Source organism: Phyllobates terribilis, unplaced genomic scaffold (assembly GCF_046119375.1).
Source record: "Phyllobates terribilis strain yellow unplaced genomic scaffold, ASM4611937v1 Scaffold_4__5_contigs__length_816908805, whole genome shotgun sequence".
Lineage (NCBI taxonomy): Eukaryota > Metazoa > Chordata > Amphibia > Anura > Dendrobatidae > Phyllobates > Phyllobates terribilis.
In genome coordinates, this window is record NW_027362764.1 from 791,828,547 (window position 1) to 791,850,331 (window position 21,785).

At 48.7% G+C, this 21,785-nt stretch overlaps 1 protein-coding gene across 2 annotated transcripts in view; it reads right to left on the reverse strand.

Moving 5' to 3' along the window:
• LOC141264533 (uncharacterized) overlaps positions 1-10,348 on the reverse strand; it is a 91,558-nt gene extending 81,210 nt beyond the window's left edge. Inside the window, exons 1-2 of one of the 2 annotated variants that reach the window (XM_073676807.1) lie at positions 10,118-10,348; positions 3,075-3,171 (exon numbers count right to left, since the gene is read on the reverse strand). The gene's annotated coding sequence lies outside the window, so the exon portion shown is untranslated. The remainder of the gene's footprint in view (positions 1-3,074; positions 3,172-10,117) is intronic. The other variant, XM_073676808.1, reaches the window with a different exon arrangement.
• Between the last annotated feature and the right edge of the window lie 11,437 nt (positions 10,349-21,785).

The following is a 21,785-nucleotide window of genomic DNA, read 5'->3' on the forward strand; positions in this document are numbered from 1 at the left end:
AACTGGAGGGGGCACTCTGGGGATGATTAGAACAGGAGGGGGCACTCTGGGGATGATTAGAACTGGAGGGGGCACTCTGGGGATGATTAGAACTGGAGGGGGCACTCTGGGGATGATTAGAACTGGAGGGGGCACTCTGGGGATGATTAGAACTGGAGGGGGCACTCTGGGGATGATTAGAACTGGAGGGGGCACTCTGGGGATGATTAGAACTGGAGGGGGCACTCTGGGGATGATTAGAACTGGAGGGGGCACTCTGGGGATGATTAGAACTGGAGGGGGCACTCTGGGGATGATTAGAACTGGAGCGGGCACTCTGGGGATGATTAGAACTGGAGGGGGCACTCTGGGGATGATTAGAACTGGAGGGGGCACTCTGGGGATGATTAGAACTGGAGGGGGCACTCTGGGGATGATTAGAACTGGAGGGGGCACTCTGGGGATGATTAGAACTGGAGGGGGCACTCTGGGGATGATTAGAACTGGAGGGGGCACTCTGGGGATGATTAGAACTGGAGGGGGCACTCTGGGGATGATTAGAACTGGAGGGGGCACTCTGGGATGATTAGAACTGGAGGGGGCACTCTGGGGATGAGTAGAACTGGAGGGGGCACTCTGAGGATGATTAGAACTGGAGGGGGCGCTCTGGGGATGATTAGAACTGGAGGGGGCGCTCTGGGGATGATTAGAACTGGAGGGGGCACTCTGGGGAAGATTAGAACTGGAGGGGGCACTCTGGGGAAGATTATAACTGGATGGGGCACTCTAGGGAAGATTATAACTGGATGGGGCACTCTGGGGTGATTAGAACTGGAGGGGGCGCTCTGGGGATGATTAGAACTGGAGGGGGCACTCTGGGGATGATTATAACTGGAGGGGGCACTCTGGGGAAGATTATAACTGGAGGGGGCACTCTGGGGAAGATTATAACTGGAGGGGGCACTCTGGGGAAGATTATAACTGGAGGGGGCACTCTGGGGAAGATTATAACTGGATGGGGCACTCTGGGGTGATTATAACTGGAGGGGGCACTCTGTGGACTTTATTACTGGAGGGGGCACTCTGTGGACTTTATTACTGGAGGGGGTACTCTGGGGACTTTATTAGTGGTGGGGGCACTCTGGGGACTTTATTACTGGAGGGGGCACTCTGGGGACTTTATTACTGGCGGGGGCACTCTGGGGACTTTATTACTGGAGGGGGCACTGTGGAGAATTTATTACTGGCGGGGGCACTCTGGGGACTTTATTACTGGAGGGGGCACTCTGGGGGTGATTATAACTGGAGGGGGCACTCTGGGGACTTTATTACTGGAGGGGCACTTTGGGAGCAATTCTTTTTTGAGCCACAGAATTGAGAGTAGCAGCAAAATTGAAAGACGATGCAGGTTGGGAGTAGGTGGAAATGGAGCTGGAAATATGAAAAGTAAATTGTGTACGTGTTATAGACTCTGCAGACAAAAGTCATCATGACGGTCTGGGCCAGATGGAAAAGACAGGAAGAGTGACCGAATCCAATCTAAAGAACGTCCCTTGTAAGTCACTATATATATGTGTGCGGTAACCTTTTCTACGGTCTGCAGGACTGGAATCTACCACTATACGGTCACTGTATAGAGGTAATATCAGGGTTTTTTTTTTATAGTGTTTCTTTGTTTAGTAAAAATGTGGTGCAAATAATTCAGTCTGTAGTGGTACATAGTGTATAGATGTGTGGTGGTGTTACTGGTAAAGTAGGTCTTTGTACTGTGTATTTATTTCCATAGAAATAAAGTAGTATTTATTCGCTATGTAGTGGTCATGGTGTGGCGGTATTGTTGGTAATAATGGTCTTTATATAGTGCGAGCATTATATAGGTAATATTTAGTCCTGTATAGAAGCAGCAGTGTTACTATGTACAGTACGTATGTAATTGTAATGCATATACTGTGCCCAAGTATGACCACTACACAGTGTATGGAGCTGTGCTGTTCTGGCTCCAAATACTATGTATATCCAGCCATGACTGGAGTTGTGAACAGCTGACTGGTGTTAGACCCCCACCAATCTGATATTAATGCCATTATTTTAAGGATAAGTCATCAATATTTAAGTCTTAGATAACCTTTTTAAAGGAAATATATATCAGCAGTTTTTTTTCAGAGAGCAGTATGATGTAGGGGCAGAGACCCTGATTCCAACAATATGTCACTTACTGGTCTGCTTGATGCAGTTTTGATAAAATCCCTGTTTTCTCTGCCATAGATGTACCAGTACTCAAATGCTGAGCTCTGTAAAACCCCGCCCACATCACTGATTGGCAGCTTTCTGTGCAAGCTGCCAATCAGGGATGGGGTGGGGTTATACAGATCAGCTGGACTGTCTGGTATGTGACACCTAGTCCTGCAGCGATAATCTCCTGCTGATAAAACACTGATTGTATTGAAACTACAGCACACAACCTAATAAATGACACATCCCTGGAATCAGGGTCTTTGCCCCGACATCATGCTGAACTCAAATTAAATAGGAAAAACCTGCTGACAGATTTCCTTTAAGTAATGTTTATATTATCTACCAAACATTAAAGCCCCCATTAACTTCTCTCTTCCTTAGCTGTTCTGCCTCCTGCTGAGAATTGTCTTGATGTTCGCTGATAAGAAGATCCGGAGGCGCTGATCCATTGTGGATTAATTTTAAATATTTCTCCAGAAGCTTCAGAATCTCCAGGGAAACGTAGGAACGTCACATCACCCGCCGGCCGCACTATTCTAGGTCCTAATATATATTTGTACGTTCCCGTCGGAGGCTTCTTCTACAGGAAGTTCCCGTCCCCTGAGACGTCTCCTGTTCTGCGCTGTCTGATCCCAGAGATGAGGAATCCTCTGTATTTCTAATAAACGTTGACCCCGATTCATCATCCAATGCGTTTTATTTTTAACACACTTTTTTTTTCTCTTGCAACATTTGTCGCTTTATCCACCAATTTCCTCAAAGTGGCGCAAGCACGCGGTTCATGAAGTTTGTTTGTTTTGCAACTGCTTAATCGTAAATCGCATGTTTTACAAAATGGCGCAAAATTTGAGCCAACATACCTGGCGTACAGAAAATCACCCCGGGAGTAGATTTGGATCAAATTGAGCAAAAGTCACAAATGATGAATCAGTTGAAAACATCTGGAAATTCCAAACTCTGCTCATAAAGAGGAACAGAAAAACACAGAAGAAAACATAAAATAAACTTCAAAAAAAGTGCAAATTCAAAGAATAAGGTGCAAGTGAAAAACAGGCAACAAACTCTGAAAACTAGATGTAAAAAGGAGCAAATGCAATAATGAATCGGGCAACTTGTGTTTCAATTCTGCATCAGTTCCAAGATCTCTGCTAGCTGTCAGTGAATGAGAACTGTCTGGTTTACATCCAGAGGCAGTAACCCTGCACATGGCTAGTCGAGCTGTACATCCAGAGGCAGTAACCCTGCACATGACAGTAACCCTGCACACGGCTAGTGAGCTCTACATCCAGAGGCAGTAACCCTGCACACAACTAGTGAGCTCTCCATCCAGAGTCAGTAACCCTGCACACAACTAGTGAGCTCTACATCCAGAGGCAGTAACCCTGCACACGGCAGTAACCCAGCACAAGGCTAGTGAGCTCTACATCCAGAGGTAGTAACCCTGCACACGGCTAGTCGAGCTGTACATCCAGAGGCAGTAACCCTGCACACGGCAGTAACCCAGCACACGGCTAGTGAGCTCTACATCCAGAGGCAGTAACCCTGCACACGGCTAGTCGAGCTGTTCATTCAGAGGCATTAACCCTGCACATGGCTAGTCGAGCTGTACATCCAGAGGCATTAACCCTGCACATGGCTAGTGAGCTCTACACCCAGAGGCAGTAACCCTGCACACAACTAGTGAGCTCTACATCCAGAGGCAGTAACCCTGCACACAACTAGTGAGCTCTACATCCAGAGGCAGTAACCCTGCACACGGCAGTAACCCAGCACACGGCTAGTGAGCTCTACATCCAGAGGCAGTAACCCTGCACACGGCTAGTCGAGCAGTACATCCAGAGGCAGTAACCCTGCACATGGCAGTAACCCAGCACACGGCTAGTGAGCTCTACATCCAGAGGCAGTAAACCTGCACACAACTAGTGAGCTCTACATCCAGAGGCAGTAACCCTGCACACGGCAGTAACCCAGCACAAGGCTAGTGAGCTCTACATCCAGAGGCAGTAACCCTGCACACGGCTAGTCGAGCTGTACATCCAGAGGCAGTAACCCTGCACACGGCAGTAACCCAGCACACGGCTAGTGAGCTCTACATCCAGAGGCAGTAACCCTGCACACGGCTAGTCGAGCTGTTCATTCAGAGGCATTAACCCTGCACATGGCTAGTCGAGCTGTACATCCAGAGGCATTAACCCTGCACATGGCTAGTGAGCTCTACACCCAGAGGCAGTAACCCTGCACACAACTAGTGAGCTCTACATCCAGAGGCAGTAACCCTGCACACAACTAGTGAGCTCTACATCCAGAGGCAGTAACCCTGCACACGGCAGTAACCCAGCACACGGCTAGTGAGCTCTACATCCAGAGGCAGTAACCCTGCACACGGCTAGTCGAGCAGTACATCCAGAGGCAGTAACCCTGCACACGGCAGTAACCCAGCACACGGCTAGTGAGCTCTACATCCAGAGGCAGTAAACCTGCACACAACTAGTGAGCTCTACATCCAGAGGCAGTAACCCTGCACACGGCAGTAACCCAGCACAAGGCTAGTGAGCTCTACATCCAGAGGCAGTAACCCTGCACACGGCTAGTCGAGCTGTACATCCAGAAGCAGTAACCCTGCACACGGCAGTAACCCAGCACACGGCTAGTGAGCTCTACATCCAGAGGCAGTAACCCTGCACACGGCTAGTTGAGCTGTTCATTCAGAGGCATTAACCCTGCACATGGCTAGTCGAGCTGTACATCCAGAGGCATTAACCCTGCACATGGCTAGTGAGCTCTACACCCAGAGGCAGTAACCCTGCACACAACTAGTGAGCTCTACATCCAGAGGCAGTAACCCTGCACACAACTAGTGAGCTCTACATCCAGAGGCAGTAACCCTGCACACGGCAGTAACCCAGCACACGGCTAGTGAGCTCTAAATCCAGAGGCAGTAACCCTGCACACGGCTAGTCGAGCTGTACATCCAGAGGCAGAAACCCTGCACACGGCAGTAACCCAGCACACGGCTAGTGAGCTCTACATCCAGAGGCAGTAAACCTGCACACAACTAGTGAGCTCTACATCCAGAGGCAGTAACCCTGCACACGGCAGTAACCCAGCACAAGGCTAGTGAGCTCTACATCCAGAGGCAGTAACCCTGCACACGGCTAGTCGAGCTGTACATCCAGAGGCAGTAACCCTGCACACGGCAGTAACCCAGCACACGGCTAGTGAGCTCTACATCCAGAGGCAGTAACCCTGCACACGGCTAGTCGAGCTGTTCATTCAGAGGCATTAACCCTGCACATGGCTAGTCGAGCTGTACATCCAGAGGCATTAACCCTGCACATGGCTAGTGAGCTCTACATCCAGAGGCAGTAACCCTGCACACAACTAGTGAGCTCTACATCCAGAGGCAGTAACCCTGCACACAACTAGTGAGCTCTACATCCAGAGGCAGTAACCCTGCACACGGCAGTAACCCAGCACACGGCTAGTGAGCTCTACATCCAGAGGCAGTAACCCTGCACACGGCTAGTCGAGCTGTACATCCAGAGGCAGTAACCCTGCACACGGCAGTAACCCAGCACACGGCTAGTGAGCTCTACATCCAGAGGCAGTAACCTTGCACACAACTAGTGAGCTCTACATCCAGAGGCAGTAACCCTGCACACGGCAGTAACCCAGCACAAGGCTAGTGAGCTCTACATCCAGAGGCAGTAACCCTGCACACGGCTAGTCGAGCTGTACATCCAGAGGCAGTAACCCTGCACACGGCAGTAACCCAGCACACGGCTAGTGAGCTCTACATCCAGAGGCAGTGACCCTGCACATGGCTAGTCGAGCTGTACATCCAGAGGCAGTAACCCTGCACACGGCTAGTCGAGCTGTACATCCAGAGGCAGTAACCCTGCACACGGTAGTAACCCAGCACACGGCTAGTGAGCTCTACATCCAGAGGCAGTAACCCTGCACACAACTAGTGAGCTCTACATCCAGAGGCAGTAACCCTGCACACGGCAGTAACCCAGCACAAGGCTAGTGAGCTCTACATCCAGAGGCAGTAACCCTGCACACGGCTAGTCGAGCTGTACATCCAGAGGCAGTAACCCTGCACACGGCAGTAACCCAGCACACGGCTAGTGAGCTCTACATCCAGAGGCAGTGACCCTGCACATGGCTAGTCGAGCTGTACATCCAGAGGCAGTAACCCTGCACACGGCTAGTCGAGCTGTACATCCAGAGGCAGTAAATGTCACGCTGTCTCTGCGTACAGGAGGTCAGGGGCCTAAGCTGACCCTAAGCTGGGGCCCTGACTAATCCCTCTACCTGGAGGTACTGTTAAAGGTACAGAGGTCCAGGCCGCCAGCGTAACCCCTACCTCCTGAGGATCCCTGCACCTCAGTAATCTAGTCCTGAGAAGGACCCCGATCACAACAATAGGGGACAGGAAATAATATGCCAACACTCAGTACTTAGACGAACGAGACAGTACAAGGGTCAAACCAAAAACCACCTTGCATACAAAAACTACTCACAACAACAGAGGGAACACCAACGGGAAAGGAGATAAATGATAAAGCGAGGAAGGGAAAAATCACACCAAATACACTTAGCTCAGAACTCCAAAACACCACGATCCGCTCTGTTTGTCTGTATGAAATGCTTTCACCGACACTTCCCTAACAGACCGGCAGGCATTTGAAGAAGTCCCACTACAGCAGCATTGATTGCAGCTGGGCGAGGCTGGACCTCGTCTAGCACAGAGAGAGAGAGAGTTAACTCCCTCACTGCCGAAAAACACAAAGCACCAAAAACTCAGCTGCGAGAAGTCAGGCTGTGTAATCGTGACGATCTTCGTGGTGACACACCCGTGACAGTAACCCTGCACACGGCTAGTGAGCTCTACATCCAGAGGCAGTAACCCTGCACACGGCTAGTGAGCTCTACATCCAAAGGCAGTAACCCTGCACTCGGCTAGTCGAGCTGTTCATTCAGAGGCATTAACCCTGCACATGGCTAGTCAAGCTGTACATCCAGAGGCATTAACCCTGCACATGGCTAGTCAAGCTCTACATCCAGAGGCAGTAACCCTGCACACGGCTAGTCGAGCTGTTCATTCAGAGGCATTAACCCTGCACATGGCTAGTCAAGCTGTACATCCAGAAGCAATAACCCTGCACATGACAGTAAACCTGCACACAGCTAGTGAGCTCTACATCCAGAGGCAGTAGCCCTGCACACAACTAGTGAGCTCTACATCCAGAGGCTGTAACCCTGCACACGGCGGTAACCCAGCACACGGCTAGTGAGCTCTACATCCAGAGGCAGTAACCCTGCACACGGCTAGTCGAGCTGTACATCCAGAGGCATTAACCCTGCACACGGCTAGTGAGCTCTACATCCAGAGGCAGTAACCCTACACACAGCTAGTGAGCTCTACATCCAGAGGCAGTAACCCTGCACACAGCTAGGCGAGCTGTACATCCAGAGGCATTAACCCTGCACATGGCTAGTCGAGCTGTACATCCAGAGTTAGTTATCCTGCACATGGCTAGTCGAGCTGTACATCCAGAGGCAGTAACCCTGCACACGGCTAGTCGAGCTCTACATCCAGAGGCAGTAACCCTGCACATGGCTAGGCCAGCTGTACATCCAGAGGCATTAACCCTGCACATGGCTAGTCGAGCTGTACATCCAGAGGCAGTAACTCTGCACACGGCTAGTCGAGCTCTACATCCAGAGGCAGTAACCCTGCACATGGCTATTCGAGCTCTACATCCAGAGGCAGTAACCCTGCACACGGCTAGTCGAGCTCTACATCCAGAGGCATTAACCCTGCACACGGCTAGTCGAGCTGTACATCCAGAGGCATTAACCCTGCACACGGCTAGTCGAGCTGTACATCCAGAGGTATTAACCCTGCACATGGCTAGTCAAGCTGTACATCCAGAGGCAGTAACCCTGCACATGACAGTAAACCTGCACACGGCTAGTGAGCTCTACATCCAGAGGCAGTAACCCTGCACACAACTAGTGAGCTCTACATCCAGAGGCAGTAAGCCTGCACACGGCAGTAACCCAGCACACGGCTTGTGAGCTCTACATCCAGAGGCAGTAACCCTGCACACGGCTAGTCGAGCTGTTCATTCAGAGGCATTAACCCTGCACATGGCTAGTCGAGCTGTACATCCAGAGGCATTAACCCTGCACACGGCTAGTGAGCTCTACATCCAGAGGCAGTAACTTTACACACAGCTAGTGAGCTCTACATCCAGAGGCAGTAACCCTGCACACGGCAGTAACCCAGCATATGGCTAGTGAGCTCTATATCCAGAGGCAATAACCCTGCACACGGCTAGTCAAGCTGTACATCCAGAGGCATTAACCCTGCACACGGCTAGTCGAGCTCTACATCCAGAGGCAGTAACCCTGCACATGGCTAGTGAGCTCTATATCCAGAGGCAGTAACCCTGCACACGGCTAGGCGAGCTGTACATCCAGAGGCATTAACCCTGCACATGGCTAGTCGAGCTCTACATCCAGAGGCAGTAACCCTGCACACGGCTAGTGAGCTCTACATCCAGAGGCAGTAACTTTACACACAGCTAGTGAGCTCTACATCCAGAGGCATTAACCCTGCACACGGCTAGTCAAGCTGTACATCCAGAGGCAGTTATCCTGCACACGGCCAGTCGAGAAAGAACATATGCGCATGTCAGTTAAGATTTTTTTTCTGACACTTCAAATATTGCGCTTAGACATGATGTAAGTAAAGCCGAAGTGTACAATATATGGGACATTTGATTTATAGCATCTGCACATATAAGTTATATAGACCGAGATGACTGAGTTCCTGGTCACTGGAATAAAGAGAATAGACGCTAAATTCATAAATGTGATTGGTCAAAGAGTAATAAGAGTAATAAAGAGGTGACAGTTTTCAGGCAGAGTTTCCCTTTAGTTTTCTAGATTATATATTCTAAGGGTATGTAGTGATAAAAAGACAAAAAAAGAAATACTGAAAGAAAGACGGAAAAAAAGTTAAAAATCGAAAGAAGAGAAAATGATGAAATAAAGATAGAAAGAAGGCAGAGAAGAAGAGTGTGGAGAAAGAGAAAGAAAGGAAAAGAAAAGGCAGAAAAAAAGGAAGAAGAAAGAAAAGAGAAAATAGAGAAAATGAAAAGGTAAGGGAGAGTAAAACAGAGGGAGGGAGAGTGAGAGAATGAAAGAAAGTAAGAAAAGGAATAATGAGAGAGAGATAAAAAACTGGTAAAAAAGAGTGTAAGTGAGAGAACAGTAGAAAAATAAAGAGAAAGAGGGTGATAAAACAAGAAAGAAACAGAATAATAGAGAGTAAAAATGGAATGATTATGAGAAAGGGAGAGAGCAAGAAAGAGTAAAGAAAGAAAGAAAAAACAAAAGAAAGAAGGAAAGAAAGAAAGAGATGAAAAAAGATGAGAGAAAAGAGAAAACAAAAGAAATTATTAGACTAAAAAGTGATAGCATGAAATTAAGAAATAAACAGAAAGAACAATATAAAAGAAAAGAGAGAAGTAGAAAGTACGGAGAGAGAAGAGGAAATATAGATAATAAAAAAGAAAGGAAAAAGATAACGAGAGAGGGGAAAAGGGAGGAAAAGTTCAAAACTTCAAGGAAGGAAGAGAAATAGAGAGAAGAAAACAGGATAAGAGAAAGAAAGAAAAGGAAAATGAGAAATAGAGAAACAGTATGAAACGGAGAGAAGAGCCAGAAGATTTGCAGACAGCCTTTTTGTATGGAAAACTAAAGGTAAATGATAAAGCCGATAGTAAATGTCTATAGCTCAGATATAAGACCCCAGGAGCAGCGATCACTCCTGGGGTCTCCGGCTCCTCCAGCTTCTGTGATCATCATGGATCGGGTCGGGACTTACCTGCAGTAGACCCGTCTCCCCGAGCTTAGACACACGGCGCGGCCACTTCTACCAGTCCTGCTGGCGTTTGTCTTCAATCACAATATTCTAGATGTTTCTTCTCCTCCCTTTTCCTTGAGTTGACATCTGGCAGAGAATCAGAAGTTGTGGAGAGACAATGGTCTGAAGCACGTAAGATCCCGGAGTCCTCCCAAACAATGGCTGACACAGATGTGCGCGGAGAGAGGAAACAGCTGGGAGAATCTGAAGGAAGAGGCAGAAGTGGAGGACAGGATGGAGAGCGGAGAACAGCAGCTGCCCCCGTAATAGTGGGACAAGGGAAATCCTATTACTACAACTTATTTATCTTTTTCAAGGAGTTTTATAATTTATAGAGCAAATAAAATCTAATCTGAAATTCCACCACAATCATTCATATGAGCTGGAATCTTAAAGAAACATCACAGCTATAACTGATAGAATGTATAATGTCACCGCCGTGTTCATTCTATGGGTGGTGCTGTGATGGAGGAGACGTCCTGGGACCAGATGATCTGACTCTGTCCAGTCGATATGGCTGGGACCTGTAGTGTTTTATCCAGTCTGGCAGGATGGTTGTGTACGCTGTCCAGCTGGAGTAATCGGCTGCCTGCTGTGGCCACTGTGACAGCACCGCACCCTATGATATCTCCTAGCTTGCTTCTGTCCGGATGTTGCCAGTTATAGTCTATACTTGCTCTGGTTCACTCCTGTTCTTTCAGCCCTGATCAGACTATTTGATTCTGGTTCTGACCTCAGCCCATTTACTGATGATTATTCTGACTTACAATTTTGTCCCTTGTCATCCGTCATGGTTCTGACCCAGTGACCTGACAATTCCTGCCAGCCTGCTCCACCGGCCAGTGGTAACTGGTATAAATCCTCATCCCTGTATAGGGGATTGTATTCAGGGTTATAGTCGGATTAGCTAGTTAACGCCTGTCCATGGAAGCCCTATTTAGACCTGCCAGGTGACCATGGACAGAGGTGCAGAGTATGACACAAGGATTCTCTCCTATGTGCTGTATGAATTCTTCGGTCATGCTCCGCCACCTTCTTCGGTCATGGTCCGCCACCTTCTTCGGTCATGCTCCGCCGCCTGAGAGTCCGCAGAAGGCATAACACAGAGTATGGCATTTGTTCAGAGCAGATCTAAGGATGATTGATATTTGCAAAGTCAGATGGACAAGCCCAGCAGAACCTGTAACCCCCGGCCTGATCTCTAAAACCTTATGAGAGTTCCTCTAAGGGTATGTTCACATAAAGGTTTTTTTTTTTATATATATATACAGCTTTTGGCTCAGATTTTGTTCCAAAACCCACATTAGAAAATACTTTATAACTGCTAGCAAAAAAAAAAAAACTTCCTATTTATTTCAATGCTAAAAGGCGACTGAAGTGCACATCTCGTGTTTTTTCATGTCAATTCTTCGGTGCATTTTCCAGTGTAAATGTCTGGACTTGTTGCACTTTTTACCTGCTGGTTCCAATTATTTTTTTTGCAAGGTTTTTGAAACAGAAATATACTAAGAAACACCCTATTTCTGCACACAATGTTATGATTAAAAATATGTCTAAAACCACATTAAAACAGTGTCCAAAAAATGTGTTCTTCTATAACTAATCCCAAAAAAAAGAAATTGAAGTGGTTATTAGATGTGGATTTTTCAGCCAGAAAAAATCCCCCAAAAAATACTGTGTGAAGATATCCTAACGCGTACTGCATCTCCACTTTCCCTATTAGGCCACGTTCACATGTCCAGTAATTTGTTCAGTATTTCACATCAGCATTTGTAAGCCAAAACCAGGAGTGGGTGAAAAATGCAGAAGTGGTGACTTGTTTCTATTATACTTTTCCTCTGATTTTTCCACTCCTGATTTTGGCTTACAGATACTGAATGTGAGACTGTGACCTTAGAGTACAGTTGTGCTCAAAAGTTTACATACCCCGGCAGAATTTTTCCTTTCTTGGCCTTGTTTCAGAGAATATGAATGATAACAAAAAAAAACTTTTTCTCCACTCATGGTTATTGGTTGGGTGAAGCCATTTATTGTCAAACTACTGCGTTTTCTCTTTTTAAATCTTAATGATAACCAAAAACATACAAATGACCCTGATGAGAAGTTCACATACCCCAGTTCTTAATATCGTGTATTGCCCCCTCTAACATCAATGATGGCTTGAAGTTTTTTGTGGTAGTTGTGGATAAGGTTCTTTATTTTCTCAGATGGTAAAGCTGCCCATTCTTCTTGGCAAAAAGCCTCCTGTTCCTGTAAATTCCTGGGCTGTCTAGCATGAACTGCGCGCTTTAGATCTCCCCAGAGTGGCTCAATGATATTGAGGTCAGGAGACTGAGAGGCCACTCCAGAACCTTCACTTTGTTGTGCTATAGCCAATGACAGGTCGACTTGGCCTTGTGTTTTGGATCGTTGTCATGTTGATACGTTCAAGTACGTCCCATGCGCAGCTTCCGGGCTGATGAATGCAAATTTTCCTCCAGTATTTGCGGATAACATGCTAAATTCATCTTTCCTTCAACATACACCAAGTTTCCAGTGCCTTTGTAGCTCATACATCCCCAAAACATCAGCGATCCACCTCCGTGCTTTACTGTAGGAATGGTGTTCCTTTCATCATAGGCCTTGTTGACCTCTCCAGAAATGTAATGTTTATGGTTGTGGCCATAAAGTTCAATTTTGTTCTCATCACTCCAAATTACCTTGTTCCAGACGTTTTGAGGCTTGTCTCTGTGCTGTTTGGCGTATTGTAGGCGAGATACTTTGTGGCATTTGCGCAGTAATGGCTTTCTTCTGGCGACTCAACCATGCAGCCCATTTTTCTTCAAGTGCCTCCTTATTGTGCATCTTGAAACAGCCACACCGCTAGTTTTCAGAGAGTCCTGAATTTCAGCTGATGTTATTTGTGGGTTTTTCTTTGCATCCCGAACAATTTTCCTGGCAGTTATGGCCGAAATTTTTGTTGGTCTACCAGACCGTGGTTTGGTTTTTACAGAGCCCCTGATTTTCCATTTGTTAATCACAGTATGAACGCTGCTGATGGGCATTATCAATTCCTTGGATATCTTTTTGTATCCCTTTCCTGTGTTATACAGTTCAACTACCTTTTTCCGTAGATCCATTGACAATTCTTTTGCTTTCCCCATGACTCACAATCCAGAAAGGTCAGTGGCTGGATGAAAGATGCAAGAGTCTGTCTGGATCCCAGAAACTCACTCATCTTTTATGCACACACACTGATTACAAGCAAACTGTAATCAGTCGGTCCCCAGCTGCCAGGGGTCGGCCGGGTGTCCATGCTCGGTCCCCAGCCGCCTCACGGCCGGGTGTCCACACGCGGTCCCCAGCCGCCTGGGGGGGGCCGGGTGTCCATAAACAGTCCCCAGCCACCCCTATTTCTCCTTGGAAGTTCCCCCCACACTTTTCTTAGCCCGGCCTGCTTTAGGGCAGCATTGGACGAGCCCACCAGAGAACCAGACTCCTCCGGTGGGCCCTGGTTTCTCTATTAGGGAAGTTGAGAGTGCCAAGGTGAGGAGCATGATGGTGATGATAGAAGTTAGCATCTGCTTTGTTTTCTTGGAATGCAAGCGTAAGTGTGCAACCTGCCACCCATCCACCCCCAGGCTGCAATACCATACTGCTAGCTTGAACTTGAAATGGGGCCTTTTACTTTGGAGGAGGCTGAAGCTGGCCACTACCTCATGGCTACTTTGGCAGCGAGATATCCATACTCAGTCCCCAGCCGCCTGGTGGCCGGGGGTCCACGCTCGGTCCCCAGCCGCCAAGGGGGCGGCCGGGTGTGCATACTCGGTCCCCAGTCGCCCCGCGGCCGGGTGTCCACACATGGTCCCCAGCCGCCTGGGGTGGCCACGTGTCCATAAACGGTCCCCAGCCGCGCCTATTTCTCCTTGGAACTCCCCCCCACACTTTTCTTAGCCCGGCCTGCTTTAGGGCAGCATTGGACGAGCCGACCAGAGAACCAGACTCCTCCGGTGGGCCCTGGCTTCTCCATCAGGGGAGTTGAGAGTGCCAAGGTGAGGAGCATGATGATGATGATAGAAGTTAGCGTCTGCTTTGTTTTCTTGGAATGCAAGCGCATGTATGTAGTAGCGGCTAGGCCTGAGTTGGTCAGCATTTTGGCGCATATCCTACCTCCTATGAGGATTGCTGGATGTTTTCCTGCTACTATCCCAGTTCTATGACTCCCGTTAAAACAAAGCTTCAGGTGATGAATGATGGATGAGGTGGTGGCAAAGGAGAAAGAGCAGGAGGAACAGGGACCATTCACATCAATATCAGGCCAGTCAACCACACATGTCTTGTAGGATATGTTTCTGTACCAAAAGGAGCGGTTCGGCTACACAGTTATTGGGCATGCAGTGAGTGCAATGCCTACCAAAAATTTCGAGGCACTCCAATGCCCTTTGGAAGTGACATGGAGGTCAGAGGGTCTTAACTAAACCGTTTTTTCCATTTATAGCAACTGGGTCTCCTGTGCACTGTTGGCCTAAGCAGTGAATGGAAGGCTTTCCAAAAATTATGAGGAACTGCAATGCCCCTTGAAACAGACGTGGATTACAGCATACTAAAAACCTTCTACCCATTATTGGGGAGTGGGTCGCCCTTAGTGTTCGCCTATGCATTGAAATGCAAAAGCTGACTAAAATTAGGAGAAAATGCAATGCCCGTTGAAACAATGGTGGAGGTTGGAGTGGAATAAAAAAAAGACAATATCAATGCCCCTTGAAAAAGTAGTGGAGGTCGCAGTAGCTTAACAAGACAGTTTTAATGCCTCTTGGAAGAGACGTGGAGGTCGCAGTAGCTTAACAAGACCGTTTTAATGCCCCTTGAAGAGACGTGGAGGTCACAGTGGAATAAAAAGACAATATCAATGCCCATGAGAAAAGTGGTGGAGGTCGCAGTAGCTTAAGAAGACGGTTTTAATGCCCCTTGGAAGAATGGTGGAGATCGCAGTAGCATAACAAGACGGTTTTAATGCCCCTGGGAAAAGTTGTGGAGGTCGCAGTAGCTTAACAAGACGGTTTTAATGCCCCTTGGAAGAGATGTGGAGGTCGCAGTAGCTTAACAAGATGGTTTTAATAACCCTTGGAAGAGATGTGGAGGTCGCAGTGGAATAAAAAGACAATATCAATGCCCCTGAGAAAAGTGGTGGAGGTCGCAGTAGCTTAACAAGACGGTTTTAATGCCCCTTGGAAGAGACGTGGAGGTCACAGTAGCTTAACAAGACGGTTTTAATGCCCCTTGGAAGAGACGGGGAGGTCGCAGTGGAATAAAAAGACAATATCAATGCCCCTGGGAAAAGTGGTGGAGGTCGCAGTAGCTTAACAAGACGGTTTTAATGCCCCTTGGAAGAGACGTGGAGGTAGCAGTAGCTTAACAAGACGGTTTTAATGCCCCTTGGAAGAGACGTGGAGGTAGCAGTAGCTTAACAAGATGGTTTTAATGCCCCTTGGAAGAGACGTGGAGGTCGCAGTGGAATAAAAAGACAATATCAATGCCCCTGGGAAAAGTGGTGGAGGTCGCAGTAGCTTAACAAGACGGTTTTAATGCCCCTGGGAAAAGTGGTGGAGGTCGCAGTAGCTTAACAAGACGGTTTTAATGCCCCTTGGAAGAGACGTGGAGGTCACAGTGGAATAAAAAGACGGTTTTAATGCCCCTTGGAAGAGACGTGGAGGTTGCAGTGGAATAAAAAGACAATATCAATGCCCCTGGGAAAAGTGGTGGAGGTCGCAGTAGCTTAACAAGACGGTTTTCATGCCCCTTACAAGAGCCATGCAGTACAGCATATTAAAAACATTATTCCCATTATTGGGGAGTGCGTCTCCCATAGTCTTTGCCTATGCCTTCCAAGCAAAAGCTGCCAAAAATTAGGACGGAGAAACTTGCAATGCTGGCAACACGGACCACGGTCACCCTGGTGGTATAGTGGTGGTGGAGGCTGAGGATAAGGAGAAGAGCAAAATACAGCCGAAATGAGGAAGCGTATACCCAGGGCCGGCTCCAGGTTTTTCTGGGCCCCGGGCGAAAGAGTCTCAGTGGGCCACTTTAACACATACCACGATTCACGATGCAGAGATACGGCGGAGAAATATATATATATATATATATATATATATATATATATATATATATATATATTAGTACAATGCAAAGATTTCACTTCTTACATTACATGAGTGATATCTATTGTAAATTCCACAATAGCTCAGAAACCGGCGAATCGCTCCACACAGTATACTGGCCCCCATATAAGGCTCCATACGGAATACTGGCCCCCATATAACGCTTCATACGGAATACTGGCCCCCATATAAGGCCCCATACGGAATACTGGCCCCCATATAAGGCTCCATGCGGAATACTGACCCCCATATAAGGCTCCATGCGGAATGCTGACCCCCATATAAGGCTCCATGCGGAATACTGGCCCCCATATAAGGCTCCATACGGAATACTGGCCCCCATATAAGGCTCCATACGGAATACTGGCCCCCATATAAGGCTCCATATGGAATACTGGCCCCCATATAAGGCTCCATACGGAATACTGGCCCCCATATAAGGCTCCATATGGAATACTGGCCCCCATATAAGGCTCCATACTAAATACTGGCCCCCATACAGAATACTGGCCCCCATATAAGGCTCCATACGGAATACTGGCCTCCATATAAGGCTCCATACGGAATACTTGCCCCCATATAAGGCTCCATACGGAATACTGGCCCCCATATAAGGCTCCATACGGAATACTGGCCCCCATATAACGCTCCATACAGGATACTGGTCCACTTATAAAGCTCCATACAGGATACTGGCCCCCATATAACGCTCCATACAGGATACTGGCCCCCATATAACGCTCCATACAGGATACCGGTCCCCTTATAACGCTCCATACAGGATACTGGCCCCCATATAATGCTGCATGCAGGCTGTTACCCCCCACATAATGCCCCATACAGGCTGTCCCCCCCTTATAATGCTCCATGCAGGCTGTTACCCCCCACATAATGCCCCATACAGGCCCCCCCTTTTAATGCTCCATGCAGGCTGTTACCCCCCACATAATGCCCCATACAGGCTGCCCCCCCCCCTTTATAATGCCCCATGCAGGCTGTTCCCCACCTTATAATGCCCCATGCAGGCTGTCACCCCTCCTCTTTATAATGCTCCATGCAGGATGTCCCCCCCTCTCTTTATAATGCCCCAAGCAGGATGCCCCCCCCTTCTCTTTATACTGCCCCATGCCTCCATACATTAAAAAAAAAAAAAATCAAATACTCACCTCCCTTCTCCTCACCTGCTACCTGCTGCCCGCTGCCCGCTGCTCGGGTCCGAACTCCAGCGTTGTCGGCGTCTTCCCACTTAGCGCTCCCTGTGACGGCTCAGGGGAGGGCGCGGTGTAAAGGCGTCACCGCGCCCTCTGACCTGAGACGTCACAGGGAGCGCAGAGCAGGAAGACAGCTGATCTGCGGAGGCACGGGGAGAGGTAAGTATCCAGCTGCTGGGGCCCTGAGCAAGCGGCGGAGAAGGGCGGGCGCAGACACCGCTCTCCTCCGCCCATAGCCCAGTGGGGTGCGCGACCGCCAGTGGGCCCCTCTGCCTGCTCAGGGCCCCGGCATTTGCCCGGGTGCGCCGGGTGCTGACGCCGGCCCTGCGTATACCCATGTGTGGGTGTGAAGCGGTGAATTGGAATACACCTCCCAAAATAACACAGTGGATTTGACTTTATGTTACTCTGCTGTCATTTGGTGGTGATGAGAAGTCTGGCCCAATCCAGCCCTTGTTCATTTTGATAAGGGTCAGCTTGTCAGCATTGTCAGTTGACAGGCGAGTGCGCTTATCAGTTATAATTCCCCCAGAGACACTAAAAACAAGCTCCGATAACACGCTAGCGGCAGGGCAGGCCAGGACCTCCAAGGCATACAGAGCGAGTTCATTCCAAGTGTCCAGCTTGGATACCGAATAATTAAAATGCACAGAGGAATCACGGAGGATGGTGGTACGGTCGGCAAGGTACTCCCTCACCATCTTTTGAAACTTTCCACTCCTTGTTAGAGTACCCCGCGCCTCAGGGCCTGTAAGCTGGGTGGGTCTCAGAAAACTGTCCCAGAATGTTGACAGTGTTCCCCTGCCTATGCTGGATTGGAGTTGCGTCTCTCTCGCCTATACGCCTTGGTTGGTCAACGAACTGTGACCTCTGCTGCTAGCGTGTTCAGATGGGAATTTTTTTAACAGTTCTGCAGCAAGGGCCTTCTGGTACTGCCCCATTTTTGTAGACCTCAGGAATAAAAGAGTGAAAGTTCTCCTTGTAGTGAGGGTCTAAAAGTGTCACCAACCAGTAATGACTGTCACCCAACATTTTGACAACACGAGGGTCACGGTTAAGGCAGCGTAACATAAAGTCAGCCATGCTTGCCAGACTGGTAACGAGCAAGACTTCCATGTCCTCACCAAGATGACGACTGACCATGCTCTCCTGCTCCTCCTCCCCCCTGTCCTCAGGCCACCCACGTTGAACCGACTGTATGACAGTTGTACAGGTACTACCGTCTACAGCGCATGATACCGGCTCCTGTTCTTCCTCCTCCTCCTCCTCCTCTCCCTCATTGTCCCCCAATGCCCGTTGGGATGAGATGAGGCTGGGCTGTGTGTAATCGCCCATTACAGGTTCTTGATCCATCTCATCATACTCTGGCTGTAATGCCTCCTCTTTAATTCTCTGCAGACAGCATTGCAAAAGACAGACAAGTGGGATGCTGACGCTAATGATGGCATCATCGCCACTCACCATCTTTGTGGACTCCTCAAAGTTTGTCAGGATGGTACATATGTCAGACATCCAGGTCCACTCCTGAGGTCTTATGTGTGGAGTCTGACCTGAAAATCGACGGCCTTGTTGCAGCTGGTACTCCACAACTGCTCTCTTCTGCTCACAAATCCTTTGCAACATGTGGAGGGTAGAGTTCCAACGTGTGGGGACATCACACACCAGTCGGTGTGCCGGAAGCTGCAAACGCTGCTGCAACACAGCAAGGACGGCGGAAGCTGTAGATGACTAGCGAAAATGAGCTGACAGGCGGCGTGCTTTGACGAGTAGATCTGGCAACTCGGGGTAAGATTTAAGAAACCGCTGAACCACGAGGTTAAGCACATGAGCCAGGCATGGTACCTGTGTGATCTCGCCTCGCCTCAGAGCCGCCACCAGGTTACGGCCATTGTCACACACGACCATGCCTGGATGTAGGTTCAGTGGTCTCAGCCACAGATCTGCCTGCTCTTTCACAGCTGTCCACAACTCACAATCAGTGTGAGGTTTATCACCTAAGCTTATGAGTTTCAGCACAGCCTGTTGCCGCTTGGCTGAGGCAGTACTGCAGTGCTTCCAGCTTGTAACTGATGTGGTGATATCTGAGATGGAGGCTGAACATGAGGAGGAGGAGGAGGATGATGCGCAGGAGCTGTACACTGTGGGGGCAACTCTGACTGACATAGGGCCCGCAATCCTCTGTGTGGGGAGGATGTGTTCTGTCCCAAGGTCCGACTGGGTCCTGGATTCCACTATGTTTACCCAGTGTGCCGTTTGGGAGATGTGCCGTCCCTGGCCACTAGCACTTGTCCACGTGTCCGTTGTCAGGTGGACTCTCCCAGTAACTGCGTTGTTGAGGGCACGGCAGATGTTTTGGGATACGTGCTTGTGTTGTGCGGGGATGGCACACTGGGCAAAATAGTGTCGGCTGGGGACCGAGTACTGAGGGGCGGCCACCGCCATAAGGTTGCGGAAGGATTCCGTCTCCACCAGCCTAAAAGGCAGCATTTCCAACGCAAGCAGTCGTGAAATGTGCGAATTTAGGACTGTGGCCTATGGGGCGTTGGCTGCGAATTTGCGCTTTCGTTCAAAGCTCTGGGATATGGACAATTGAACGCTGCGGTGGGACGTGGACGTGGACGGTGATGCTGTTTCTTGAGAAACTGCCATAACAAGTGAAGACTGAGAGGAGGGGGCATCTTTGCATGCAGTATGGACAGGGGATTGCCTTGCACGCACAACAGGGGGTTCTATTACACGCACAACAGCGGAAGAAGCAGTGGTGACACCCGCTGACACTGGTCGTGGACCCTGGGGTTTGCCCCACAAAGTCGGGTGCTTCGCTGACATGTGCCTGATCATGCTGGTGGTGGTCAGGCTGGTAGTTTTGTCACCCCTGCTGATGCTGGCATGGCAGGTGGTACAAATGGCCTTGTTGGGGTTATCAGCAAAGTCTTTAAAAAAATTCCAGACTCTGGAAGACATACCGGTTGTACTGGCAACGTCCTTCATGTTGGTGTTACGGGGAACTGTTGCCCGCCTTCTGTGTGCGGCCACCACACTGTTTCTTCCTGCCTGTTGGGGTACTCTACCTCCCTCCCCCTGTGTGCTGCTGGCCTCGCTCTGCGTGTCCTCCTGCAACGTTGGGTCAGTTACTAGATCATCCACCACCTCCTCCTCTTCCACTTGCGCACCACGATCCTCCTCCTCACTTCATGGCAATTATGTCTTGTCATCGTCCACCTCTTGTGACAAATTGCTAGCATCGAATTCCTGTGGCCGTGGCTGTTCAAATATTTGGGCATCGCTACATGGGATCTCCTCTTCCACCACTTCAAGCAGAGCAGGCGAGGGGCACAAATATGGAAATGGACCAGTGAACAGCTCTTCAGAGTGTCCAAGTGTGGGATCAGTTGCTGTCTGACGACACTCGGCATGGTGGGAGGAAGGAGCATCAGGGTGAGGAGGAGTATGCGGTCGAGACTCACGGCTACTAAAACTTGACCGTGTGGAAGATAGACCAGAGGTGGTGGTGCCCAGGTAACTGGAAGTATTATCTGCTATCCAATTAATAACCTGTTCACACTGATCAGTTTGCAATACTGGTGTTGTCGTGTGCTTCCCTAGTAATTCGGTCAAGAAGTGGGAGCGAGAAGATGTGGCTGTTGGTTGTGGCACATTTTCACCTTGGCCACAGCCCCGTCCTCTGCACGAACCATCACCAGAACGTCCAGTTCCACGTCCCTTGCCACGCGCCTTGCCCATTGTAAATGAAGTAAAATAGCTTACACTCGCACTAACAATGGAAAAAGGGTAATAAAAAGGAGATTAGAACCGTGGAAGAGGAAAACCACAGTTCTATTTGTCTGGCCTACACCAGAATCTTTTAAATAGATATATTTGTGACTGAACAGACAGGGAGACACTATTACTGTTTTTTTACGTAAAACAGGCCAAAAGCAGGATAATACAGAGATTTGACCCGTGGAACTGCAAAACCACAGTTCTATTTCTCTGGCCTATACCAGACTCTTTTAAATAGATACATTGGTGTCTGAACAGTCAGGGAGACACTATTACAGTTTTTTTTTACGGCAAAAAATGCCAAAAGCAGGATAATACAGAGATTTGACCTGTGGAACTGCAAAATCACAGTTCTATTTCTTTGGCCTACACCAGACTCTTTTAAACAGATATATTGCTGTCTGACCAGTCAGGGAGACGCTATTACAGTTTTTTTTTTATGGCAAAAAATGCCAAAAGCAGGATAATACAGAGATTTGACCCGTGGAACTGCAA